The sequence below is a fragment of the Ambystoma mexicanum genome, chromosome 4p (genome assembly GCF_040938575.1).
Source record: "Ambystoma mexicanum isolate Mex_15411 chromosome 4p, UKY_AmexF1_1, whole genome shotgun sequence".
In the NCBI taxonomy this organism is placed as follows: Eukaryota; Metazoa; Chordata; class Amphibia; order Caudata; family Ambystomatidae; genus Ambystoma; species Ambystoma mexicanum.
Window position 1 is genome coordinate 50,324,341 of NC_090927.1, and position 23,591 is coordinate 50,347,931.

Consider the following 23,591-nt stretch of genomic DNA (forward strand, 5'->3'; position numbering starts at 1 on the left):
TAGCATTATTTTCTAAAGAGCTGTGTAATGTGGGGAGGGGGCAAGCACAGCACCTCCCTTTTGTGGAAGGATAGGGGTATGCGCAGACCCACGAGGGCCAGTGGCGCAATGGATAACGCGTCTGACTACGGATCAGAAGATTGTAGGTTCGACTCCTACCTGGCTCGGGGAAGCGCGTTTTGTTTTTAATTTAACCCCAATTGTGATTGCGTAGTCTCTGTCTTCTCCCTAGCCTTGGCCGAGGTACTGAACGCTTAACACTCGAGGTCAGCGGAAATGACGGTCTGTCAGGGCGCCCTTCTTTCCTCTGGCCTTTAACGTCTTGCAGCAACGGTTTCAATGCAAGGCGGCCTGTTTTCCAAATGTGGTCCCACCGTTGCTCTCTTGACGGGGGGTGCGGGGGACACGTCACGCCTCAAAGGTGGGTGCAGACGAGATCTCGGGTATGAAAGCCGCAGACATTGGTATGCACCTCATACCCAAGCCGCTTGTAGTCGGCCCTTCTTCTTGCAAGTCCAGCCCTCATACTGAGGAATCGGGAGCCTGAAACACGGACAGACTGCATGGGGCCGCCGGGGCCCCAAGGGAAACAATGTGGGGAAATTCAGGCTTTTCTCAAAATGTAAATGCAACAGAAACGGAATCGGGAGTTCTATGTAGAAAAGGCTAGTCTTCCCATACCGGGAGTCGAACCGGGCCGCCTGGGTGAAAACCAGGAATCCTAACCGCTAGACCATATGGGAGGCTGTCAGCAAGAAGCAGGTTATGGAGATCCTGAGAGCAGTGCCCCATGGGTCCACCACTGGCAGGATGCTTGAGAAGCTTGACCGGTGGTGTCCCACGCAAATGACCGAGATGCACTTTCAGTGGCAGAAATCAAGCTTTACGCTGCTGTGGTATTGAGCTGTCATTGCTTACAGTGGCTAAGCAAAGCACAATACCAAGACCAATCTAAAAATGACTAGCTTGAGAGAACACGCAAGAACCAAGGGCAGCGGTTCGAGCCCTATCAGGGATGGACGGTCCCCTTTTGCTAAAATGGGCAAGAGAGTCTGCAGTTCCTCTCGGAGGCGCGTGAGTGCTGGGGCACGCCTCATTAACCCTTTGCTGCCCGTCTTGCCACCTGAAACCTGCCCCTTGCCCCCAAAGTGCAGCATTGGCTGGGGGCAAATATCTGCAGCCTATTGGCAGGCTGGAGAAGAGTCCCTGTGGCGCTCCTGAAGTGTGTGGGGAAGTAAGCCCCTGACCGATTGACCCCACCCCCCCAACCCCAATAAATGAAGGCAAATCCTGCTTTGCAATTGCTGCCAACTTTTCAGGGCCTTCCTTTCTAGATAGGACTGGAAGATGAAGCGGCTTGAGAGTCAGCTCCGAAATGAAGAGTAGCATTATTTTCTAAAGAGCTGTGTAATGTGGGGAGGGGGCAAGCACAGCACCTCCCTTTTGTGGAAGGATAGGGGTATGCGCAGACCCACGAGGGCCAGTGGCGCAATGGATAACGCGTCTGACTACGGATCAGAAGATTGTAGGTTCGACTCCTACCTGGCTCGGGGAAGCGCGTTTTGTTTTTAATTTAACCCCAATTGTGATTGCGTAGTCTCTGTCTTCTCCCTAGCCTTGGCCGAGGTACTGAACGCTTAACACTCGAGGTCAGCGGAAATGACGGTCTGTCAGGGCGCCCTTCTTTCCTCTGGCCTTTAACGTCTTGCAGCAACGGTTTCAATGCAAGGCGGCCTGTTTTCCAAATGTGGTCCCACCGTTGCTCTCTTGACGGGGGGTGCGGGGGACACGTCACGCCTCAAAGGTGGGTGCAGACGAGATCTCGGGTATGAAAGCCGCAGACATTGGTATGCACCTCATACCCAAGCCGCTTGTAGTCGGCCCTTCTTCTTGCAAGTCCAGCCCTCATACTGAGGAATCGGGAGCCTGAAACACGGACAGACTGCATGGGGCCGCCGGGGCCCCAAGGGAAACAATGTGGGGAAATTCAGGCTTTTCTCAAAATGTAAATGCAACAGAAACGGAATCGGGAGTTCTATGTAGAAAAGGCTAGTCTTCCCATACCGGGAGTAGAACCCGGGCCGCCTGGGTGAAAACCAGGAATCCTAACCGCTAGACCATATGGGAGGCTGTCAGCAAGAAGCAGGTTATGGAGATCCTGAGAGCAGTGCCCCATGGGTCCACCACTGGCAGGATGCTTGAGAAGCTTGACCGGTGGTGTCCCACGCAAATGACCGAGATGCACTTTCAGTGGCAGAAATCAAGCTTTACGCTGCTCTGGTATTGAGCTGTCATTGCTTACAGTGGCTAAGCAAAGCACAATACCAAGACCAATCTAAAAATGACTAGCTTGAGAGAACACGCAAGAACCAAGGGCAGCGGTTCGAGCCCTATCAGGGATGGACGGTCCCCTTTTGCTAAAATGGGCAAGAGAGTCTGCAGTTCCTCTCGGAGGCGCGTGAGTGCTGGGGCACGCCTCATTAACCCTTTGCTGCCCGTCTTGCCACCTGAAACCTGCCCCTTGCCCCCAAAGTGCAGCATTGGCTGGGGGCAAATATCTGCAGCCTATTGGCAGGCTGGAGAAGAGTCCCTGTGGCGCTCCTGAAGTGTGTGGGGAAGTAAGCCCCTGACCGATTGACCCCACCCCCCCAACCCCAATAAATGAAGGCAAATCCTGCTTTGCAATTGCTGCCAACTTTTCAGGGCCTTCCTTTCTAGATAGGACTGGAAGATGAAGCGGCTTGAGAGTCAGCTCCGAAATGAAGAGTAGCATTATTTTCTAAAGAGCTGTGTAATGTGGGGAGGGGGCAAGCACAGCACCTCCCTTTTGTGGAAGGATAGGGGTATGCGCAGACCCACGAGGGCCAGTGGCGCAATGGATAACGCGTCTGACTACGGATCAGAAGATTGTAGGTTCGACTCCTACCTGGCTCGGGGAAGCGCGTTTTGTTTTTAATTTAACCCCAATTGTGATTGCGTAGTCTCTGTCTTCTCCCTAGCCTTGGCCGAGGTACTGAACGCTTAACACTCGAGGTCAGCGGAAATGACGGTCTGTCAGGGCGCCCTTCTTTCCTCTGGCCTTTAACGTCTTGCAGCAACGGTTTCAATGCAAGGCGGCCTGTTTTCCAAATGTGGTCCCACCGTTGCTCTCTTGACGGGGGGTGCGGGGGACACGTCACGCCTCAAAGGTGGGTGCAGACGAGATCTCGGGTATGAAAGCCGCAGACATTGGTATGCACCTCATACCCAAGCCGCTTGTAGTCGGCCCTTCTTCTTGCAAGTCCAGCCCTCATACTGAGGAATCGGGAGCCTGAAACACGGACAGACTGCATGGGGCCGCCGGGGCCCCAAGGGAAACAATGTGGGGAAATTCAGGCTTTTCTCAAAATGAAAATGCAACAGAAACGGAATCGGGAGTTCTATGTAGAAAAGGCTAGTCTTCCCATACCGGGAGTCGAACCCGGGCCGCCTGGGTGAAAACCAGGAATCCTAACCGCTAGACCATATGGGAGGCTGTCAGCAAGAAGCAGGTTATGGAGATCCTGAGAGCAGTGCCCCATGGGTCCACCACTGGCAGGATGCTTGAGAAGCTTGACCGGTGGTGTCCCACGCAAATGACCGAGATGCACTTTCAGTGGCAGAAATCAAGCTTTACGCTGCTCTGGTATTGAGCTGTCATTGCTTACAGTGGCTAAGCAAAGCACAATACCAAGACCAATCTAAAAATGACTAGCTTGAGAGAACACGCAAGAACCAAGGGCAGCGGTTCGAGCCCTATCAGGGATGGACGGTCCCCTTTTGCTAAAATGGGCAAGAGAGTCTGCAGTTCCTCTCGGAGGCGCGTGAGTGCTGGGGCACGCCTCATTAACCCTTTGCTGCCCGTCTTGCCACCTGAAACCTGCCCCTTGCCCCCAAAGTGCAGCATTGGCTGGGGGCAAATATCTGCAGCCTATTGGCAGGCTGGAGAAGAGTCCCTGTGGCGCTCCTGAAGTGTGTGGGGAAGTAAGCCCCTGACCGATTGACCCCACCCTCCCAACCCCAATAAATGAAGGCAAATCCTGCTTTGCAATTGCTGCCAACTTTTCAGGGCCTTCCTTTCTAGATAGGACTGGAAGATGAAGCGGCTTGAGAGTCAGCTCCGAAATGAAGAGTAGCATTATTTTCTAAAGAGCTGTGTAATGTGGGGAGGGGGCAAGCACAGCACCTCCCTTTTGTGGAAGGATAGGGGTATGCGCAGACCCACGAGGGCCAGTGGCGCAATGGATAACGCGTCTGACTACGGATCAGAAGATTGTAGGTTCGACTCCTACCTGGCTCGGGGAAGCGCGTTTTGTTTTTAATTTAACCCCAATTGTGATTGCGTAGTCTCTGTCTTCTCCCTAGCCTTGGCCGAGGTACTGAACGCTTAACACTCGAGGTCAGCGGAAATGACGGTCTGTCAGGGCGCCCTTCTTTCCTCTGGCCTTTAACGTCTTGCAGCAACGGTTTCAATGCAAGGCGGCCTGTTTTCCAAATGTGGTCCCACCGTTGCTCTCTTGACGGGGGGTGCGGGGGACACGTCACGCCTCAAAGGTGGGTGCAGACGAGATCTCGGGTATGAAAGCCGCAGACATTGGTATGCACCTCATACCCAAGCCGCTTGTAGTCGGCCCTTCTTCTTGCAAGTCCAGCCCTCATACTGAGGAATCGGGAGCCTGAAACACGGACAGACTGCATGGGGCCGCCGGGGCCCCAAGGGAAACAATGTGGGGAAATTCAGGCTTTTCTCAAAATGTAAATGCAACAGAAACGGAATCGGGAGTTCTATGTAGAAAAGGCTAGTCTTCCCATACCGGGAATCGAATCAGGGACGCCCGGGTGAAAACCAGGAATCCTAACCGCTAGACCATATGGGAGGCTGTCAGCAAGAAGCAGGTTATGGAGATCCTGAGAGCAGTGCCCCATGGGTCCACCACTGGCAGGATGCTTGAGAAGCTTGACCGGTGGTGTCCCACGCAAATGACCGAGATGCACTTTCAGTGGCAGAAATCAAGCTTTACGCTGCTCTGGTATTGAGCTGTCATTGCTTACAGTGGCTAAGCAAAGCACAATACCAAGACCAATCTAAAAATGACTAGCTTGAGAGAACACGCAAGAACCAAGGGCAGCGGTTCGAGCCCTATCAGGGATGGACGGTCCCCTTTTGCTAAAATGGGCAAGAGAGTCTGCAGTTCCTCTCGGAGGCGCGTGAGTGCTGGGGCACGCCTCATTAACCCTTTGCTGCCCGTCTTGCCACCTGAAACCTGCCCCTTGCCCCCAAAGTGCAGCATTGGCTGGGGGCAAATATCTGCAGCCTATTGGCAGGCTGGAGAAGAGTCCCTGTGGCGCTCCTGAAGTGTGTGGGGAAGTAAGCCCCTGACCGATTGACCCCACCCCCCCAACCCCAATAAATGAAGGCAAATCCTGCTTTGCAATTGCTGCCAACTTTTCAGGGCCTTCCTTTCTAGATAGGACTGGAAGATGAAGCGGCTTGAGAGTCAGCTCCGAAATGAAGAGTAGCATTATTTTCTAAAGAGCTGTGTAATGTGGGGAGGGGGCAAGCACAGCACCTCCCTTTTGTGGAAGGATAGGGGTATGCGCAGACCCACGAGGGCCAGTGGCGCAATGGATAACGCGTCTGACTACGGATCAGAAGATTGTAGTAGGTTCGACTCCTACCTGGCTCGGGGAAGCGCGTTTTGTTTTTAATTTAACCCCAATTGTGATTGCGTAGTCTCTGTCTTCTCCCTAGCCTTGGCCGAGGTACTGAACGCTTAACACTCGAGGTCAGCGGAAATGACGGTCTGTCAGGGCGCCCTTCTTTCCTCTGGCCTTTAACGTCTTGCAGCAACGGTTTCAATGCAAGGCGGCCTGTTTTCCAAATGTGGTCCCACCGTTGCTCTCTTGACGGGGGGTGCGGGGGACACGTCACGCCTCAAAGGTGGGTGCAGACGAGATCTCGGGTATGAAAGCCGCAGACATTGGTATGCACCTCATACCCAAGCCGCTTGTAGTCGGCCCTTCTTCTTGCAAGTCCAGCCCTCATACTGAGGAATCGGGAGCCTGAAACACGGACAGACTGCATGGGGCCGCCGGGGCCCCAAGGGAAACAATGTGGGGAAATTCAGGCTTTTCTCAAAATGTAAATGCAACAGAAACGGAATCGGGAGTTCTATGTAGAAAAGGCTAGTCTTCGGGCCGCCTGGGTGAAAACCAGGAATCCTAACCGCTAGACCATATGGGAGGCTGTCAGCAAGAAGCAGGTTATGGAGATCCTGAGAGCAGTGCCCCATGGGTCCACCACTGGCAGGATGCTTGAGAAGCTTGACCGGTGGTGTCCCACGCAAATGACCGAGATGCACTTTCAGTGGCAGAAATCAAGCTTTACGCTGCTCTGGTATTGAGCTGTCATTGCTTGCAGTGGCTAAGCAAAGCACAATACCAAGACTTGTCTAATGATGGCTGCCTGAGAAAGAAAGGAAGAAAGACAAAAGGTAAGTGGTAAAGAAAGAAAGGAAGCAAGGAAAGAAAGAAAGAAAGAAAGAAAGAAAGAAAGAAAGAAAGAAAGAAAGAAAGAAAGAAAGAAAGAAAGAAAGAAAGAAAGAAAGAAAGAAAGAAAGAAAGAAAGAAAAAACAGCAAGTGAGGGAAAGAAAGGAAGGAAAGAAGGAAAGAAAGAGAGACAGGATTAGGGCCAGAGAGAGTGGGTTTTGGGATCACTGGTTGGAGTGCGAGCTGTCCCTCCCAGGCTCTCTCGTGTGCCCAAGCCCCCGCCCCCACCTGTCATGGGGCGACAGGCGGAAGTGTGAAGGGTGCTGCTGCACACAGGCAAGCGCTGAGAGGCTTGTGGGCGCTGCACACAGCAGCTCCGGTAGGCAGCAGACAGCAAGGCTGCCTGCCTACTGGCGTTTGAGCTCCCCTCTCCCCCCTCCTTCCCTACCCCCCTCCCTTCCTCCCTCCCTCCCTCCCTCACTCCCTCACTCCCTCCCGTCTGAAAATGCAGAGTGGCAAAGCGGCTGACGGGTCTGTAGTGCGGGACGGTATCTGCATGGGGATGGCCTCCCTAGCCTAGGGGGGAAGGCGCAGGCCATGCTAACAGAAGGGGCAGGGGTTCGAGCCCCATCAGGGGTGGACGTCCCCTTTTGCTAAAATGGGCAAGAGAGTCTGCAGTTCCTCTCGGAGGCGCGTGAGTGCTGGGGCACGCCTCATTAACCCTTTGCTGCCCGTCTTGCCACCTGAAACCTGCCCCTTGCCCCCAAAGTGCAGCATTGGCTGGGGGCAAATATCTGCAGCCTATTGGCAGGCTTGAGAAGAGTCCCTGTGGCGCTCCTGAAGTGTGTGGGGAAGTAAGCCCCTGACCGATTGACCCCACCCCCCCAACCCCAATAAATGAAGGCAAATCCTGCTTTGCAATTGCTGCCAACTTTTCAGGGCCTTCCTTTCTAGATAGGACTGGAAGATGAAGCGGCTTGAGAGTCAGCTCCGAAATGAAGAGTAGCATTATTTTCTAAAGAGCTGTGTAATGTGGGGAGGGGGCAAGCACAGTACCTCCCTTTTGTGGAAGGATAGGGGTATGCGCAGACCCACGAGGGCCAGTGGCGCAATGGATAACGCGTCTGACTACGGATCAGAAGATTGTAGGTTCGACTCCTACCTGGCTCGGGGAAGCGCGTTTTGTTTTTAATTTAACCCCAATTGTGATTGCGTAGTCTCTGTCTTCTCCCTAGCCTTGGCCGAGGTACTGAACGCTTAACACTCGAGGTCAGCGGAAATGACGGTCTGTCAGGGCGCCCTTCTTTCCTCTGGCCTTTAACGTCTTGCAGCAACGGTTTCAATGCAAGGCGGCCTGTTTTCCAAATGTGGTCCCACCGTTGCTCTCTTGACGGGGGGTGCGGGGGACACGTCACGCCTCAAAGGTGGGTGCAGACGAGATCTCGGGTATGAAAGCCGCAGACATTGGTATGCACCTCATACCCAAGCCGCTTGTAGTCGGCCCTTCTTCTTGCAAGTCCAGCCCTCATACTGAGGAATCGGGAGCCTGAAACACGGACAGACTGCATGGGGCCGCCGGGGCCCCAAGGGAAACAATGTGGGGAAATTCAGGCTTTTCTCAAAATGTAAATGCAACAGAAACGGAATCGGGAGTTCTATGTAGAAAAGGCTAGTCTTCCCATACCGCCTGGGTGAAAACCAGGAATCCTAACCGCTAGACCATATGGGAGGCTGTCAGCAAGAAGCAGGTTATGGAGATCCTGAGAGCAGTGCCCCATGGGTCCACCACTGGCAGGATGCTTGAGAAGCTTGACCGGTGGTGTCCCACGCAAATGACCGAGATGCACTTTCAGTGGCAGAAATCAAGCTTTACGCTGCTCTGGTATTGAGCTGTCATTGCTTACAGTGGCTAAGCAAAGCACAATACCAAGACCAATCTAAAAATGACTAGCTTGAGAGAACACGCAAGAACCAAGGGCAGCGGTTCGAGCCCTATCAGGGATGGACGGTCCCCTTTTGCTAAAATGGGCAAGAGAGTCTGCAGTTCCTCTCGGAGGCGCGTGAGTGCTGGGGCACGCCTCATTAACCCTTTGCTGCCCGTCTTGCCACCTGAAACCTGCCCCTTGCCCCCAAAGTGCAGCATTGGCTGGGGGCAAATATCTGCAGCCTATTGGCAGGCTGGAGAAGAGTCCCTGTGGCGCTCCTGAAGTGTGTGGGGAAGTAAGCCCCTGACCGATTGACCCCACCCCCCCAACCCCAATAAATGAAGGCAAATCCTGCTTTGCAATTGCTGCCAACTTTTCAGGGCCTTCCTTTCTAGATAGGACTGGAAGATGAAGCGGCTTGAGAGTCAGCTCCGAAATGAAGAGTAGCATTATTTTCTAAAGAGCTGTGTAATGTGGGGAGGGGGCAAGCACAGCACCTCCCTTTTGTGGAAGGATAGGGGTATGCGCAGACCCACGAGGGCCAGTGGCGCAATGGATAACGCGTCTGACTACGGATCAGAAGATTGTAGGTTCGACTCCTACCTGGCTCGGGGAAGCGCGTTTTGTTTTTAATTTAACCCCAATTGTGATTGCGTAGTCTCTGTCTTCTCCCTAGCCTTGGCCGAGGTACTGAACGCTTAACACTCGAGGTCAGCGGAAATGACGGTCTGTCAGGGCGCCCTTCTTTCCTCTGGCCTTTAACGTCTTGCAGCAACGGTTTCAATGCAAGGCGGCCTGTTTTCCAAATGTGGTCCCACCGTTGCTCTCTTGACGGGGGGTGCGGGGGACACGTCACGCCTCAAAGGTGGGTGCAGACGAGATCTCGGGTATGAAAGCCGCAGACATTGGTATGCACCTCATACCCAAGCCGCTTGTAGTCGGCCCTTCTTCTTGCAAGTCCAGCCCTCATACTGAGGAATCGGGAGCCTGAAACACGGACAGACTGCATGGGGCCGCCGGGGCCCCAAGGGAAACAATGTGGGGAAATTCAGGCTTTTCTCAAAATGTAAATGCAACAGAAACGGAATCGGGAGTTCTATGTAGAAAAGGCTAGTCTTCCCATACCGGGAGTCGAACCCGGGCCGCCTGGGTGAAAACCAGGAATCCTAACCGCTAGACCATATGGGAGGCTGTCAGCAAGAAGCAGGTTATGGAGATCCTGAGAGCAGTGCCCCATGGGTCCACCACTGGCAGGATGCTTGAGAAGCTTGACCGGTGGTGTCCCACGCAAATGACCGAGATGCACTTTCAGTGGCAGAAATCAAGCTTTACGCTGCTCTGGTATTGAGCTGTCATTGCTTACAGTGGCTAAGCAAAGCACAATACCAAGACCAATCTAAAAATGACTAGCTTGAGAGAACACGCAAGAACCAAGGGCAGCGGTTCGAGCCCTATCAGGGATGGACGGTCCCCTTTTGCTAAAATGGGCAAGAGAGTCTGCAGTTCCTCTCGGAGGCGCGTGAGTGCTGGGGCACGCCTCATTAACCCTTTGCTGCCCGTCTTGCCACCTGAAACCTGCCCCTTGCCCCCAAAGTGCAGCATTGGCTGGGGGCAAATATCTGCAGCCTATTGGCAGGCTGGAGAAGAGTCCCTGTGGCGCTCCTGAAGTGTGTGGGGAAGTAAGCCCCTGACCGATTGACCCCACCCCCCCAACCCCAATAAATGAAGGCAAATCCTGCTTTGCAATTGCTGCCAACTTTTCAGGGCCTTCCTTTCTAGATAGGACTGGAAGATGAAGCGGCTTGAGAGTCAGCTCCGAAATGAAGAGTAGCATTATTTTCTAAAGAGCTGTGTAATGTGGGGAGGGGGCAAGCACAGCACCTCCCTTTTGTGGAAGGATAGGGGTATGCGCAGACCCACGAGGGCCAGTGGCGCAATGGATAACGCGTCTGACTACGGATCAGAAGATTGTAGGTTCGACTCCTACCTGGCTCGGGGAAGCGCGTTTTGTTTTTAATTTAACCCCAATTGTGATTGCGTAGTCTCTGTCTTCTCCCTAGCCTTGGCCGAGGTACTGAACGCTTAACACTCGAGGTCAGCGGAAATGACGGTCTGTCAGGGCGCCCTTCTTTCCTCTGGCCTTTAACGTCTTGCAGCAACGGTTTCAATGCAAGGCGGCCTGTTTTCCAAATGTGGTCCCACCGTTGCTCTCTTGACGGGGGGTGCGGGGGACACGTCACGCCTCAAAGGTGGGTGCAGACGAGATCTCGGGTATGAAAGCCGCAGACATTGGTATGCACCTCATACCCAAGCCGCTTGTAGTCGGCCCTTCTTCTTGCAAGTCCAGCCCTCATACTGAGGAATCGGGAGCCTGAAACACGGACAGACTGCATGGGGCCGCCGGGGCCCCAAGGGAAACAATGTGGGGAAATTCAGGCTTTTCTCAAAATGTAAATGCAACAGAAACGGAATCGGGAGTTCTATGTAGAAAAGGCTAGTCTTCCCATACCGGGAGTCGAACCGGGCCGCCTGGGTGAAAACCAGGAATCCTAACCGCTAGACCATATGGGAGGCTGTCAGCAAGAAGCAGGTTATGGAGATCCTGAGAGCAGTGCCCCATGGGTCCACCACTGGCAGGATGCTTGAGAAGCTTGACCGGTGGTGTCCCACGCAAATGACCGAGATGCACTTTCAGTGGCAGAAATCAAGCTTTACGCTGCTGTGGTATTGAGCTGTCATTGCTTACAGTGGCTAAGCAAAGCACAATACCAAGACCAATCTAAAAATGACTAGCTTGAGAGAACACGCAAGAACCAAGGGCAGCGGTTCGAGCCCTATCAGGGATGGACGGTCCCCTTTTGCTAAAATGGGCAAGAGAGTCTGCAGTTCCTCTCGGAGGCGCGTGAGTGCTGGGGCACGCCTCATTAACCCTTTGCTGCCCGTCTTGCCACCTGAAACCTGCCCCTTGCCCCCAAAGTGCAGCATTGGCTGGGGGCAAATATCTGCAGCCTATTGGCAGGCTGGAGAAGAGTCCCTGTGGCGCTCCTGAAGTGTGTGGGGAAGTAAGCCCCTGACCGATTGACCCCACCCCCCCAACCCCAATAAATGAAGGCAAATCCTGCTTTGCAATTGCTGCCAACTTTTCAGGGCCTTCCTTTCTAGATAGGACTGGAAGATGAAGCGGCTTGAGAGTCAGCTCCGAAATGAAGAGTAGCATTATTTTCTAAAGAGCTGTGTAATGTGGGGAGGGGGCAAGCACAGCACCTCCCTTTTGTGGAAGGATAGGGGTATGCGCAGACCCACGAGGGCCAGTGGCGCAATGGATAACGCGTCTGACTACGGATCAGAAGATTGTAGGTTCGACTCCTACCTGGCTCGGGGAAGCGCGTTTTGTTTTTAATTTAACCCCAATTGTGATTGCGTAGTCTCTGTCTTCTCCCTAGCCTTGGCCGAGGTACTGAACGCTTAACACTCGAGGTCAGCGGAAATGACGGTCTGTCAGGGCGCCCTTCTTTCCTCTGGCCTTTAACGTCTTGCAGCAACGGTTTCAATGCAAGGCGGCCTGTTTTCCAAATGTGGTCCCACCGTTGCTCTCTTGACGGGGGGTGCGGGGGACACGTCACGCCTCAAAGGTGGGTGCAGACGAGATCTCGGGTATGAAAGCCGCAGACATTGGTATGCACCTCATACCCAAGCCGCTTGTAGTCGGCCCTTCTTCTTGCAAGTCCAGCCCTCATACTGAGGAATCGGGAGCCTGAAACACGGACAGACTGCATGGGGCCGCCGGGGCCCCAAGGGAAACAATGTGGGGAAATTCAGGCTTTTCTCAAAATGTAAATGCAACAGAAACGGAATCGGGAGTTCTATGTAGAAAAGGCTAGCCTTCCCATACCGGGAGTAGAACCCGGGCCGCCTGGGTGAAAACCAGGAATCCTAACCGCTAGACCATATGGGAGGCTGTCAGCAAGAAGCAGGTTATGGAGATCCTGAGAGCAGTGCCCCATGGGTCCACCACTGGCAGGATGCTTGAGAAGCTTGACCGGTGGTGTCCCACGCAAATGACCGAGATGCACTTTCAGTGGCAGAAATCAAGCTTTACGCTGCTCTGGTATTGAGCTGTCATTGCTTACAGTGGCTAAGCAAAGCACAATACCAAGACCAATCTAAAAATGACTAGCTTGAGAGAACACGCAAGAACCAAGGGCAGCGGTTCGAGCCCTATCAGGGATGGACGGTCCCCTTTTGCTAAAATGGGCAAGAGAGTCTGCAGTTCCTCTCGGAGGCGCGTGAGTGCTGGGGCACGCCTCATTAACCCTTTGCTGCCCGTCTTGCCACCTGAAACCTGCCCCTTGCCCCCAAAGTGCAGCATTGGCTGGGGGCAAATATCTGCAGCCTATTGGCAGGCTGGAGAAGAGTCCCTGTGGCGCTCCTGAAGTGTGTGGGGAAGTAAGCCCCTGACCGATTGACCCCACCCCCCCAACCCCAATAAATGAAGGCAAATCCTGCTTTGCAATTGCTGCCAACTTTTCAGGGCCTTCCTTTCTAGATAGGACTGGAAGATGAAGCGGCTTGAGAGTCAGCTCCGAAATGAAGAGTAGCATTATTTTCTAAAGAGCTGTGTAATGTGGGGAGGGGGCAAGCACAGCACCTCCCTTTTGTGGAAGGATAGGGGTATGCGCAGACCCACGAGGGCCAGTGGCGCAACGGATAACGCGTCTGACTACGGATCAGAAGATTGTAGGTTCGACTCCTACCTGGCTCGGGGAAGCACGTTTTGTTTTTAATTTAACCCCAATTGTGATTGCGTAGTCTCTGTCTTCTCCCTAGCCTTGGCCGAGGTACTGAACGCTTAACACTCGAGGTCAGCGGAAATGACGGTCTGTCAGGGCGCCCTTCTTTCCTCTGGCCTTTAACGTCTTGCAGCAACGGTTTCAATGCAAGGCGGCCTGTTTTCCAAATGTGGTCCCACCGTTGCTCTCTTGACGGGGGGTGCGGGGGACACGTCACGCCTCAAAGGTGGGTGCAGACGAGATCTCGGGTATGAAAGCCGCAGACATTGGTATGCACCTCATACCCAAGCCGCTTGTAGTCGGCCCTTCTTCTTGCAAGTCCAGCCCTCATACTGAGGAATCGGGAGCCTGAAACACGGACAGACTGCATGGGGCCGCCGGGGCCCCAAGGGAAACAATGTGGGGAAATTCAGGCTTTTCTCAAAATGTAAATGCAACAGAAACGGAATCGGGAGTTCTATGTAGAAAAGGCTAGTCTTCCCATACCGGGAGTCGAACCCGGGCCGCCTGGGTGAAAACCAGGAATCCTAACCGCTAGACCATATGGGAGGCTGTCAGCAAGAAGCAGGTTATGGAGATCCTGAGAGCAGTGCCCCATGGGTCCACCACTGGCAGGATGCTTGAGAAGCTTGACCGGTGGTGTCCCACGCAAATGACCGAGATGCACTTTCAGTGGCAGAAATCAAGCTTTACGCTGCTCTGGTATTGAGCTGTCATTGCTTACAGTGGCTAAGCAAAGCACAATACCAAGACCAATCTAAAAATGACTAGCTTGAGAGAACACGCAAGAACCAAGGGCAGCGGTTCGAGCCCTATCAGGGATGGACGGTCCCCTTTTGCTAAAATGGGCAAGAGAGTCTGCAGTTCCTCTCGGAGGCGCGTGAGTGCTGGGGCACGCCTCATTAACCCTTTGCTGCCCGTCTTGCCACCTGAAACCTGCCCCTTGCCCCCAAAGTGCAGCATTGGCTGGGGGCAAATATCTGCAGCCTATTGGCAGGCTGGAGAAGAGTCCCTGTGGCGCTCCTGAAGTGTGTGGGGAAGTAAGCCCCTGACCGATTGACCCCACCCCCCCAACCCCAATAAATGAAGGCAAATCCTGCTTTGCAATTGCTGCCAACTTTTCAGGGCCTTCCTTTCTAGATAGGACTGGAAGATGAAGCGGCTTGAGAGTCAGCTCCGAAATGAAGAGTAGCATTATTTTCTAAAGAGCTGTGTAATGTGGGGAGGGGGCAAGCACAGCACCTCCCTTTTGTGGAAGGATAGGGGTATGCGCAGACCCACGAGGGCCAGTGGCGCAATGGATAACGCGTCTGACTACGGATCAGAAGATTGTAGTAGGTTCGACTCCTACCTGGCTCGGGGAAGCGCGTTTTGTTTTTAATTTAACCCCAATTGTGATTGCGTAGTCTCTGTCTTCTCCCTAGCCTTGGCCGAGGTACTGAACGCTTAACACTCGAGGTCAGCGGAAATGACGGTCTGTCAGGGCGCCCTTCTTTGCTCTGGCCTTTAACGTCTTGCAGCAACGGTTTCAATGCAAGGCGGCCTGTTTTCCAAATGTGGTCCCACCGTTGCTCTCTTGACGGGGGGTGCGGGGGACACGTCACGCCTCAAAGGTGGGTGCAGACGAGATCTCGGGTATGAAAGCCGCAGACATTGGTATGCACCTCATACCCAAGCCGCTTGTAGTCGGCCCTTCTTCTTGCAAGTCCAGCCCTCATACTGAGGAATCGGGAGCCTGAAACACGGACAGACTGCATGGGGCCGCCGGGGCCCCAAGGGAAACAATGTGGGGAAATTCAGGCTTTTCTCAAAATGTAAATGCAACAGAAACGGAATCGGGAGTTCTATGTAGAAAAGGCTAGTCTTCCCATACCGGGAGTCGAACCCGGGCCGCCTGGGTGAAAACCAGGAATCCTAACCGCTAGACCATATGGGAGGCTGTCAGCAAGAAGCAGGTTATGGAGATCCTGAGAGCAGTGCCCCATGGGTCCACCACTGGCAGGATGCTTGAGAAGCTTGACCGGTGGTGTCCCACGCAAATGACCGAGATGCACTTTCAGTGGCAGAAATCAAGCTTTACGCTGCTCTGGTATTGAGCTGTCATTGCTTACAGTGGCTAAGCAAAGCACAATACCAAGACCAATCTAAAAATGACTAGCTTGAGAGAACACGCAAGAACCAAGGGCAGCGGTTCGAGCCCTATCAGGGATGGACGGTCCCCTTTTGCTAAAATGGGCAAGAGAGTCTGCAGTTCCTCTCGGAGGCGCGTGAGTGCTGGGGCACGCCTCATTAACCCTTTGCTGCCCGTCTTGCCACCTGAAACCTGCCCCTTGCCCCCAAAGTGCAGCATTGGCTGGGGGCAAATATCTGCAGCCTATTGGCAGGCTGGAGAAGAGTCCCTGTGGCGCTCCTGAAGTGTGTGGGGAAGTAAGCCCCTGACCGATTGACCCCACCCCCCCAACCCCAATAAATGAAGGCAAATCCTGCTTTGCAATTGCTGCCAACTTTTCAGGGCCTTCCTTTCTAGATAGGACTGGAAGATGAAGCGGCTTGAGAGTCAGCTCCGAAATGAAGAGTAGCATTATTTTCTAAAGAGCTGTGTAATGTGGGGAGGGGGCAAGCACAGCACCTCCCTTTTGTGGAAGGATAGGGGTATGCGCAGACCCACGAGGGCCAGTGGCGCAATGGATAACGCGTCTGACTACGGATCAGAAGATTGTAGGTTTGACTCCTACCTGGCTCGGGGAAGCGCGTTTTGTTTTTAATTTAACCCCAATTGTGATTGCGTAGTCTCTGTCTTCTCCCTAGCCTTGGCCGAGGTACTGAACGCTTAACACTCGAGGTCAGCGGAAATGACGGTCTGTCAGGGCGCCCTTCTTTCCTCTGGCCTTTAACGTCTTGCAGCAACGGTTTCAATGCAAGGCGGCCTGTTTTCCAAATGTGGTCCCACCGTTGCTCTCTTGACGGGGGGTGCGGGGGACACGTCACGCCTCAAAGGTGGGTGCAGACGAGATCTCGGGTATGAAAGCCGCAGACATTGGTATGCACCTCATACCCAAGCCGCTTGTAGTCGGCCCTTCTTCTTGCAAGTCCAGCCCTCATACTGAGGAATCGGGAGCCTGAAACACGGACAGACTGCATGGGGCCGCCGGGGCCCCAAGGGAAACAATGTGGGGAAATTCAGGCTTTTCTCAAAATGTAAATGCAACAGAAACGGAATCGGGAGTTCTATGTAGAAAAGGCTAGTCTTCCCATACCGGGAGTCGAACCCGGGCCGCCTGGGTGAAAACCAGGAATCCTAACCGCTAGACCATATGGGAGGCTGTCAGCAAGAAGCAGGTTATGGAGATCCTGAGAGCAGTGCCCCATGGGTCCACCACTGGCAGGATGCTTGAGAAGCTTGACCGGTGGTGTCCCACGCAAATGACCGAGATGCACTTTCAGTGGCAGAAATCAAGCTTTACGCTGCTCTGGTATTGAGCTGTCATTGCTTACAGTGGCTAAGCAAAGCACAATACCAAGACCAATCTAAAAATGACTAGCTTGAGAGAACACGCAAGAACCAAGGGCAGCGGTTCGAGCCCTATCAGGGATGGACGGTCCCCTTTTGCTAAAATGGGCAAGAGAGTCTGCAGTTCCTCTCGGAGGCGCGTGAGTGCTGGGGCACGCCTCATTAACCCTTTGCTGCCCGTCTTGCCACCTGAAACCTGCCCCTTGCCCCCAAAGTGCAGCATTGGCTGGGGGCAAATATCTGCAGCCTATTGGCAGGCTGGAGAAGAGTCCCTGTGGCGCTCCTGAAGTGTGTGGGGAAGTAAGCCCCTGACCGATTGACCCCACCCCCCCAACCCCAATAAATGAAGGCAAATCCTGCTTTGCAATTGCTGCCAACTTTTCAGGGCCTTCCTTTCTAGATAGGACTGGAAGATGAAGCGGCTTGAGAGTCAGCTCCGAAATGAAGAGTAGCATTATTTTCTAAAGAGCTGTGTAATGTGGGGAGGGGGCAAGCACAGCACCTCCCTTTTGTGGAAGGATAGGGGTATGCGCAGACCCACGAGGGCCAGTGGCGCAATGGATAACGCGTCTGACTACGGATCAGAAGATTGTAGGTTCGACTCCTACCTGGCTCGGGGAAGCGCGTTTTGTTTTTAATTTAACCCCAATTGTGATTGCGTAGTCTCTGTCTTCTCCCTAGCCTTGGCCGAGGTACTGAACGCTTAACACTCGAGGTCAGCGGAAATGACGGTCTGTCAGGGCGCCCTTCTTTCCTCTGGCCTTTAACGTCTTGCAGCAACGGTTTCAATGCAAGGCGGCCTGTTTTCCAAATGTGGTCCCACCGTTGCTCTCTTGACGGGGGGTGCGGGGGACACGTCACGCCTCAAAGGTGGGTGCAGACGAGATCTCGGGTATGAAAGCCGCAGACATTGGTATGCACCTCATACCCAAGCCGCTTGTAGTCGGCCCTTCTTCTTGCAAGTCCAGCCCTCATACTGAGGAATCGGGAGCCTGAAACACGGACAGACTGCATGGGGCCGCCGGGGCCCCAAGGGAAACAATGTGGGGAAATTCAGGCTTTTCTCAAAATGTAAATGCAACAGAAACGGAATCGGGAGTTCTATGTAGAAAAGGCTAGTCTTCCCATACCGGGAGTCGAACCCGGGCCGCCTGGGTGAAAACCAGGAATCCTAACCGCTAGACCATATGGGAGGCTGTCAGCAAGAAGCAGGTTATGGAGATCCTGAGAGCAGTGCCCCATGGGTCCACCACTGGCAGGATGCTTGAGAAGCTTGACCGGTGGTGTCCCACGCAAATGACCGAGATGCACTTTCAGTGGCAGAAATCAAGCTTTACGCTGCTCTGGTATTGAGCTGTCATTGCTTACAGTGGCTAAGCAAAGCACAATACCAAGACCAATCTAAAAATGACTAGCTTGAGAGAACACGCAAGAACCAAGGGCAGCGGTCCGAGCCCTATCAGGGATGGACGGTCCCCTTTTGCTAAAATGGGCAAGAGAGTCTGCAGTTCTTCTCGGAGGCGCGTGAGTGCTGGGGCACGCCTCATTAACCCTTTGCTGCCCGTCTTGCCACCTGAAACCTGCCCCTTGCCCCCAAAGTGCAGCATTGGCTGGGGGCAAATATCTGCAGCCTATTGGCAGGCTGGAGAAGAGTCCCTGTGGCGCTCCTGAAGTGTGTGGGGAAGTAAGCCCCTGACCGATTGACCCCACCCCCCCAACCCCAATAAATGAAGGCAAATCCTGCTTTGCAATTGCTGCCAACTTTTCAGGGCCTTCCTTTCTAGATAGGACTGGAAGATGAAGCGGCTTGAGAGTCAGCTCCGAAATGAAGAGTAGCATTATTTTCTAAAGAGCTGTGTAATGTGGGGAGGGGGCAAGCACAGCACCTCCCTTTTGTGGAAGGATAGGGGTATGCGCAGACCCACGAGGGCCAGTGGCGCAATGGATAACGCGTCTGACTACGGATCAGAAGATTGTAGTAGGTTCGACTCCTACCTGGCTCGGGGAAGCGCGTTTTGTTTTTAATTTAACCCCAATTGTGATTGCGTAGTCTCTGTCTTCTCCCTAGCCTTGGCCGAGGTACTGAACGCTTAACACTCGAGGTCAGCGGAAATGACGGTCTGTCAGGGCGCCCTTCTTTCCTCTGGCCTTTAACGTCTTGCAGCAACGGTTTCAATGCAAGGCGGCCTGTTTTCCAAATGTGGTCCCACCGTTGCTCTCTTGACGGGGGGTGCGGGGGACACGTCACGCCTCAAAGGTGGGTGCAGACGAGATCTCGGGTATGAAAGCCGCAGACATTGGTATGCACCTCATACCCAAGCCGCTTGTAGTCAGCCCTTCTTCTTGCAAGTCCAGCCCTCATACTGAGGAATCGGGAGCCTGAAACACGGACAGACTGCATGGGGCCGCCGGGGCCCCAAGGGAAACAATGTGGGGAAATTCAGGCTTTTCTCAAAATGTAAATGCAACAGAAACGGAATCGGGAGTTCTATGTAGAAAAGGCTAGTCTTCCCATACCGGGAGTCGAACCCGGGCCGCCTGGGTGAAAACCAGGAATCCTAACCGCTAGACCATATGGGAGGCTGTCAGCAAGAAGCAGGTTATGGAGATCCTGAGAGCAGTGCCCCATGGGTCCACCACTGGCAGGATGCTTGAGAAGCTTGACCGGTGGTGTCCCACGCAAATGACCGAGATGCACTTTCAGTGGCAGAAATCAAGCTTTACGCTGCTCTGGTATTGAGCTGTCATTGCTTACAGTGGCTAAGCAAAGCACAATACCAAGACCAATCTAAAAATGACTAGCTTGAGAGAACACGCAAGAACCAAGGGCAGCGGTTCGAGCCCTATCAGGGATGGACGGTCCCCTTTTGCTAAAATGGGCAAGAGAGTCTGCAGTTCCTCTCGGAGGCGCGTGAGTGCTGGGGCACGCCTCATTAACCCTTTGCTGCCCGTCTTGCCACCTGAAACCTGCCCCTTGCCCCCAAAGTGCAGCATTGGCTGGGGGCAAATATCTGCAGCCTATTGGCAGGCTGGAGAAGAGTCCCTGTGGCGCTCCTGAAGTGTGTGGGGAAGTAAGCCCCTGACCGATTGACCCCACCCCCCCAACCCCAATAAATGAAGGCAAATCCTGCTTTGCAATTGCTGCCAACTTTTCAGGGCCTTCCTTTCTAGATAGGACTGGAAGATGAAGCGGCTTGAGAGTCAGCTCCGAAATGAAGAGTAGCATTATTTTCTAAAGAGCTGTGTAATGTGGGGAGGGGGCAAGCACAGCACCTCCCTTTTGTGGAAGGATAGGGGTATGTGCAGACCCACGAGGGCCAGTGGCGCAATGGATAACGCGTCTGACTACGGATCAGAAGATTGTAGGTTCGACTCCTACCTGGCTCGGGTAAGCGCGTTTTGTTTTTAATTTAACCCCAATTGTGATTGCGTAGTCTCTGTCTTCTCCCTAGCCTTGGCCGAGGTACTGAACGCTTAACACTCGAGGTCAGCGGAAATGACGGTCTGTCAGGGCGCCCTTCTTTCCTCTGGCCTTTAACGTCTTGCAGCAACGGTTTCAATGCAAGGCGGCCTGTTTTCCAAATGTGGTCCCACCGTTGCTCTCTTGACGGGGGGTGCGGGGGACACGTCACGCCTCAAAGGTGGGTGCAGACGAGATCTCGGGTATGAAAGCCGCAGACATTGGTATGCACCTCATACCCAAGCCGCTTGTAGTCGGCCCTTCTTCTTGCAAGTCCAGCCCTCATACTGAGGAATCGGGAGCCTGAAACACGGACAGACTGCATGGGGCCGCCGGGGCCCCAAGGGAAACAATGTGGGGAAATTCAGGCTTTTCTCAAAATGTAAATGCAACAGAAACGGAAGTTCTATGTAGAAAAGGCTAGTCTTCCCATACCGGGAGTCGAACCCGGGCCTCCTGGGTGAAAACCAGGAATCCTAACAGCTAGACCATATGGGAGGCTGTCAGCAAGAAGCAGGTTATGGAGATCCTGAGAGCAGTGCCCCATGGGTCCACCACTGGCAGGATGCTTGAGAAGCTTGACCGGTGGTGTCCCACGCAAATGACCGAGATGCACTTTCAGTGGCAGAAATCAAGCTTTACGCTGCTCTGGTATTGAGCTGTCATTGCTTACAGTGGCTAAGCAAAGCACAATACCAAGACCAATCTAAAAATGACTAGCTTGAGAGAACACGCAAGAACCAAGGGCAGCGGTTCGAGCCCTATCAGGGATGGACGGTCCCCTTTTGCTAAAATGGGCAAGAGAGTCTGCAGTTCCTCTCGGAGGCGCGTGAGTGCTGGGGCACGCCTCATTAACCCTTTGCTGCCCGTCTTGCCACCTGAAACCTGCCCCTTGCCCCCAAAGTGCAGCATTGGCTGGGGGCAAATATCTGCAGCCTATTGGCAGGCTGGAGAAGAGTCCCTGTGGCGCTCCTGAAGTGTGTGGGGAAGTAAGCCCCTGACCGATTGACCCCACCCCCCCAACCCCAATAAATGAAGGCAAATCCTGCTTTGCAATTGCTGCCAACTTTTCAGGGCCTTCCTTTCTAGATAGGACTGGAAGATGAAGCGGCTTGAGAGTCAGCTCCGAAATGAAGAGTAGCATTATTTTCTAAAGAGCTGTGTAATGTGGGGAGGGGGCAAGCACAGCACCTCCCTTTTGTGGAAGGATAGGGGTATGCGCAGACCCACGAGGGCCAGTGGCGCAACGGATAACGCGTCTGACTACGGATCAGAAGATTGTAGGTTCGACTCCTACCTGGCTCGGGGAAGCGCGTTTTGTTTTTAATTTAACCCCAATTGTGATTGCGTAGTCTCTGTCTTCTCCCTAGCCTTGGCCGAGGTACTGAACGCTTAACACTCGAGGTCAGCGGAAATGACGGTCTGCCAGGGCGCCCTTCTTTCCTCTGGCCTTTAACGTCTTGCAGCAACGGTTTCAATGCAAGGCGGCCTGTTTTCCAAATGTGGTCCCACCGTTGCTCTCTTGACGGGGGGTGCGGGGGACACGTCACGCCTCAAAGGTGGGTGCAGACGAGATCTCGGGTATGAAAGCCGCAGACATTGGTATGCACCTCATACCCAAGCCGCTTGTAGTCGGCCCTTCTTCTTGCAAGTCCAGCCCTCATACTGAGGAATCGGGAGCCTGAAACACGGACAGACTGCATGGGGCCGCCGGGGCCCCAAGGGAAACAATGTGGGGAAATTCAGGCTTTTCTCAAAATGTAAATGCAACAGAAACGGAATCGGGAGTTCTATGTAGAAAAGGCTAGTCTTCCCATACCGGGAGTCGAACCCGGGCCGCCTGGGTGAAAACCAGGAATCCTAACAGCTAGACCATATGGGAGGCTGTCAGCAAGAAGCAGGTTATGGAGATCCTGAGAGCAGTGCCCCATGGGTCCACCACTGGCAGGATGCTTGAGAAGCTTGACCGGTGGTGTCCCACGCAAATGACCGAGATGCACTTTCAGTGGCAGAAATCAAGCTTTACGCTGCTCTGGTATTGAGCTGTCATTGCTTACAGTGGCTAAGCAAAGCACAATACCAAGACCAATCTAAAAATGACTAGCTTGAGAGAACACGCAAGAACCAAGGGCAGCGGTTCGAGCCCTATCAGGGATGGACGGTCCCCTTTTGCTAAAATGGGCAAGAGAGTCTGCAGTTCCTCTCGGAGGCGCGTGAGTGCTGGGGCACGCCTCATTAACCCTTTGCTGCCCGTCTTGCCACCTGAAACCTGCCCCTTGCCCCCAAAGTGCAGCATTGGCTGGGGGCAAATATCTGCAGCCTATTGGCAGGCTGGAGAAGAGTCCCTGTGGCGCTCCTGAAGTGTGTGGGGAAGTAAGCCCCTGACCGATTGACCCCACCCCCCCAACCCCAATAAATGAAGGCAAATCCTGCTTTGCAATTGCTGCCAACTTTTCAGGGCCTTCCTTTCTAGATAGGACTGGAAGATGAAGCGGCTTGAGAGTCAGCTCCGAAATGAAGAGTAGCATTATTTTCTAAAGAGCTGTGTAATGTGGGGAGGGGGCAAGCACAGCACCTCCCTTTTGTGGAAGGATAGGGGTATGCGCAGACCCACGAGGGCCAGTGGCGCAATGGATAACGCGTCTGACTACGGATCAGAAGATTGTAGGTTCGACTCCTACCTGGCTCGGGGAAGCGCGTTTTGTTTTTAATTTAACCCCAATTGTGATTGCGTAGTCTCTGTCTTCTCCCTAGCCTTGGCCGAGGTACTGAACGCTTAACACTCGAGGTCAGCGGAAATGACGGTCTGTCAGGGCGCCCTTCTTTCCTCTGGCCTTTAACGTCTTGCAGCAACGGTTTCAATGCAAGGCGGCCTGTTTTCCAAATGTGGTCCCACCGTTGCTCTCTTGACGGGGGGTGCGGGGGACACGTCACGCCTCAAAGGTGGGTGCAGACGAGATCTCGGGTATGAAAGCCGCAGACATTGGTATGCACCTCATACCCAAGCCGCTTGTAGTCGGCCCTTCTTCTTGCAAGTCCAGCCCTCATACTGAGGAATCGGGAGCCTGAAACACGGACAGACTGCATGGGGCCGCCGGGGCCCCAAGGGAAACAATGTGGGGAAATTCAGGCTTTTCTCAAAATGTAAATGCAACAGAAACGGAATCGGGAGTTCTATGTAGAAAAGGCTAGTCTTCCCATACCGGGAGTCGAACCCGGGCCGCCTGGGTGAAAACCAGGAATCCTAACCGCTAGACCATATGGGAGGCTGTCAGCAAGAAGCAGGTTATGGAGATCCTGAGAGCAGTGCCCCATGGGTCCACCACTGGCAGGATGCTTGAGAAGCTTGACCGGTGGTGTCCCACGCAAATGACCGAGATGCACTTTCAGTGGCAGA

At 53.7% G+C, this 23,591-nt stretch overlaps 31 non-coding genes across 31 annotated transcripts; 17 read left to right on the forward strand and 14 right to left on the reverse strand.

The window, feature by feature from the left end:
* Window positions 1-94: 94 nt before the first annotated feature.
* TRNAR-ACG (transfer RNA arginine (anticodon ACG)) lies at window positions 95-167 on the forward strand. The gene has a single exon. It is a non-coding gene; the product is annotated as a tRNA-Arg (tRNA).
* A 505-nt stretch (window positions 168-672) lies between these two features.
* TRNAE-UUC (transfer RNA glutamic acid (anticodon UUC)) lies at window positions 673-743 on the reverse strand. The gene has a single exon. It is a non-coding gene; the product is annotated as a tRNA-Glu (tRNA).
* A 734-nt stretch (window positions 744-1,477) lies between these two features.
* Window positions 1,478-1,550, forward strand: TRNAR-ACG (transfer RNA arginine (anticodon ACG)). The gene has a single exon. It is a non-coding gene; the product is annotated as a tRNA-Arg (tRNA).
* A 505-nt stretch (window positions 1,551-2,055) lies between these two features.
* Window positions 2,056-2,127, reverse strand: TRNAE-UUC (transfer RNA glutamic acid (anticodon UUC)). The gene has a single exon. It is a non-coding gene; the product is annotated as a tRNA-Glu (tRNA).
* A 734-nt stretch (window positions 2,128-2,861) lies between these two features.
* TRNAR-ACG (transfer RNA arginine (anticodon ACG)) lies at window positions 2,862-2,934 on the forward strand. Its single transcript has one exon. It is a non-coding gene; the product is annotated as a tRNA-Arg (tRNA).
* A 505-nt stretch (window positions 2,935-3,439) lies between these two features.
* Window positions 3,440-3,511, reverse strand: TRNAE-UUC (transfer RNA glutamic acid (anticodon UUC)). Its single transcript has one exon. It is a non-coding gene; the product is annotated as a tRNA-Glu (tRNA).
* A 734-nt stretch (window positions 3,512-4,245) lies between these two features.
* On the forward strand, window positions 4,246-4,318 carry TRNAR-ACG (transfer RNA arginine (anticodon ACG)). Its single transcript has one exon. It is a non-coding gene; the product is annotated as a tRNA-Arg (tRNA).
* Window positions 4,319-5,629: 1,311 nt separating this feature from the next.
* Window positions 5,630-5,705, forward strand: TRNAR-ACG (transfer RNA arginine (anticodon ACG)). Its single transcript has one exon. It is a non-coding gene; the product is annotated as a tRNA-Arg (tRNA).
* A 1,900-nt stretch (window positions 5,706-7,605) lies between these two features.
* On the forward strand, window positions 7,606-7,678 carry TRNAR-ACG (transfer RNA arginine (anticodon ACG)). The gene has a single exon. It is a non-coding gene; the product is annotated as a tRNA-Arg (tRNA).
* Window positions 7,679-8,971: 1,293 nt separating this feature from the next.
* TRNAR-ACG (transfer RNA arginine (anticodon ACG)) lies at window positions 8,972-9,044 on the forward strand. Its single transcript has one exon. It is a non-coding gene; the product is annotated as a tRNA-Arg (tRNA).
* Window positions 9,045-9,549: 505 nt separating this feature from the next.
* Window positions 9,550-9,621, reverse strand: TRNAE-UUC (transfer RNA glutamic acid (anticodon UUC)). The gene has a single exon. It is a non-coding gene; the product is annotated as a tRNA-Glu (tRNA).
* Window positions 9,622-10,355: 734 nt separating this feature from the next.
* TRNAR-ACG (transfer RNA arginine (anticodon ACG)) lies at window positions 10,356-10,428 on the forward strand. The gene has a single exon. It is a non-coding gene; the product is annotated as a tRNA-Arg (tRNA).
* Window positions 10,429-10,933: 505 nt separating this feature from the next.
* Window positions 10,934-11,004, reverse strand: TRNAE-UUC (transfer RNA glutamic acid (anticodon UUC)). The gene has a single exon. It is a non-coding gene; the product is annotated as a tRNA-Glu (tRNA).
* A 734-nt stretch (window positions 11,005-11,738) lies between these two features.
* Window positions 11,739-11,811, forward strand: TRNAR-ACG (transfer RNA arginine (anticodon ACG)). Its single transcript has one exon. It is a non-coding gene; the product is annotated as a tRNA-Arg (tRNA).
* A 505-nt stretch (window positions 11,812-12,316) lies between these two features.
* On the reverse strand, window positions 12,317-12,388 carry TRNAE-UUC (transfer RNA glutamic acid (anticodon UUC)). Its single transcript has one exon. It is a non-coding gene; the product is annotated as a tRNA-Glu (tRNA).
* Window positions 12,389-13,122: 734 nt separating this feature from the next.
* TRNAR-ACG (transfer RNA arginine (anticodon ACG)) lies at window positions 13,123-13,195 on the forward strand. Its single transcript has one exon. It is a non-coding gene; the product is annotated as a tRNA-Arg (tRNA).
* Window positions 13,196-13,700: 505 nt separating this feature from the next.
* TRNAE-UUC (transfer RNA glutamic acid (anticodon UUC)) lies at window positions 13,701-13,772 on the reverse strand. The gene has a single exon. It is a non-coding gene; the product is annotated as a tRNA-Glu (tRNA).
* Window positions 13,773-14,506: 734 nt separating this feature from the next.
* Window positions 14,507-14,582, forward strand: TRNAR-ACG (transfer RNA arginine (anticodon ACG)). The gene has a single exon. It is a non-coding gene; the product is annotated as a tRNA-Arg (tRNA).
* Window positions 14,583-15,087: 505 nt separating this feature from the next.
* TRNAE-UUC (transfer RNA glutamic acid (anticodon UUC)) lies at window positions 15,088-15,159 on the reverse strand. Its single transcript has one exon. It is a non-coding gene; the product is annotated as a tRNA-Glu (tRNA).
* Window positions 15,160-15,893: 734 nt separating this feature from the next.
* Window positions 15,894-15,966, forward strand: TRNAR-ACG (transfer RNA arginine (anticodon ACG)). Its single transcript has one exon. It is a non-coding gene; the product is annotated as a tRNA-Arg (tRNA).
* Window positions 15,967-16,471: 505 nt separating this feature from the next.
* TRNAE-UUC (transfer RNA glutamic acid (anticodon UUC)) lies at window positions 16,472-16,543 on the reverse strand. The gene has a single exon. It is a non-coding gene; the product is annotated as a tRNA-Glu (tRNA).
* A 734-nt stretch (window positions 16,544-17,277) lies between these two features.
* TRNAR-ACG (transfer RNA arginine (anticodon ACG)) lies at window positions 17,278-17,350 on the forward strand. The gene has a single exon. It is a non-coding gene; the product is annotated as a tRNA-Arg (tRNA).
* Window positions 17,351-17,855: 505 nt separating this feature from the next.
* Window positions 17,856-17,927, reverse strand: TRNAE-UUC (transfer RNA glutamic acid (anticodon UUC)). The gene has a single exon. It is a non-coding gene; the product is annotated as a tRNA-Glu (tRNA).
* Window positions 17,928-18,661: 734 nt separating this feature from the next.
* TRNAR-ACG (transfer RNA arginine (anticodon ACG)) lies at window positions 18,662-18,737 on the forward strand. Its single transcript has one exon. It is a non-coding gene; the product is annotated as a tRNA-Arg (tRNA).
* Window positions 18,738-19,242: 505 nt separating this feature from the next.
* On the reverse strand, window positions 19,243-19,314 carry TRNAE-UUC (transfer RNA glutamic acid (anticodon UUC)). Its single transcript has one exon. It is a non-coding gene; the product is annotated as a tRNA-Glu (tRNA).
* A 734-nt stretch (window positions 19,315-20,048) lies between these two features.
* Window positions 20,049-20,121, forward strand: TRNAR-ACG (transfer RNA arginine (anticodon ACG)). Its single transcript has one exon. It is a non-coding gene; the product is annotated as a tRNA-Arg (tRNA).
* Window positions 20,122-20,620: 499 nt separating this feature from the next.
* On the reverse strand, window positions 20,621-20,692 carry TRNAE-UUC (transfer RNA glutamic acid (anticodon UUC)). Its single transcript has one exon. It is a non-coding gene; the product is annotated as a tRNA-Glu (tRNA).
* Window positions 20,693-21,426: 734 nt separating this feature from the next.
* On the forward strand, window positions 21,427-21,499 carry TRNAR-ACG (transfer RNA arginine (anticodon ACG)). The gene has a single exon. It is a non-coding gene; the product is annotated as a tRNA-Arg (tRNA).
* A 505-nt stretch (window positions 21,500-22,004) lies between these two features.
* On the reverse strand, window positions 22,005-22,076 carry TRNAE-UUC (transfer RNA glutamic acid (anticodon UUC)). Its single transcript has one exon. It is a non-coding gene; the product is annotated as a tRNA-Glu (tRNA).
* A 734-nt stretch (window positions 22,077-22,810) lies between these two features.
* On the forward strand, window positions 22,811-22,883 carry TRNAR-ACG (transfer RNA arginine (anticodon ACG)). Its single transcript has one exon. It is a non-coding gene; the product is annotated as a tRNA-Arg (tRNA).
* Window positions 22,884-23,388: 505 nt separating this feature from the next.
* Window positions 23,389-23,460, reverse strand: TRNAE-UUC (transfer RNA glutamic acid (anticodon UUC)). Its single transcript has one exon. It is a non-coding gene; the product is annotated as a tRNA-Glu (tRNA).
* Between the last annotated feature and the right edge of the window lie 131 nt (window positions 23,461-23,591).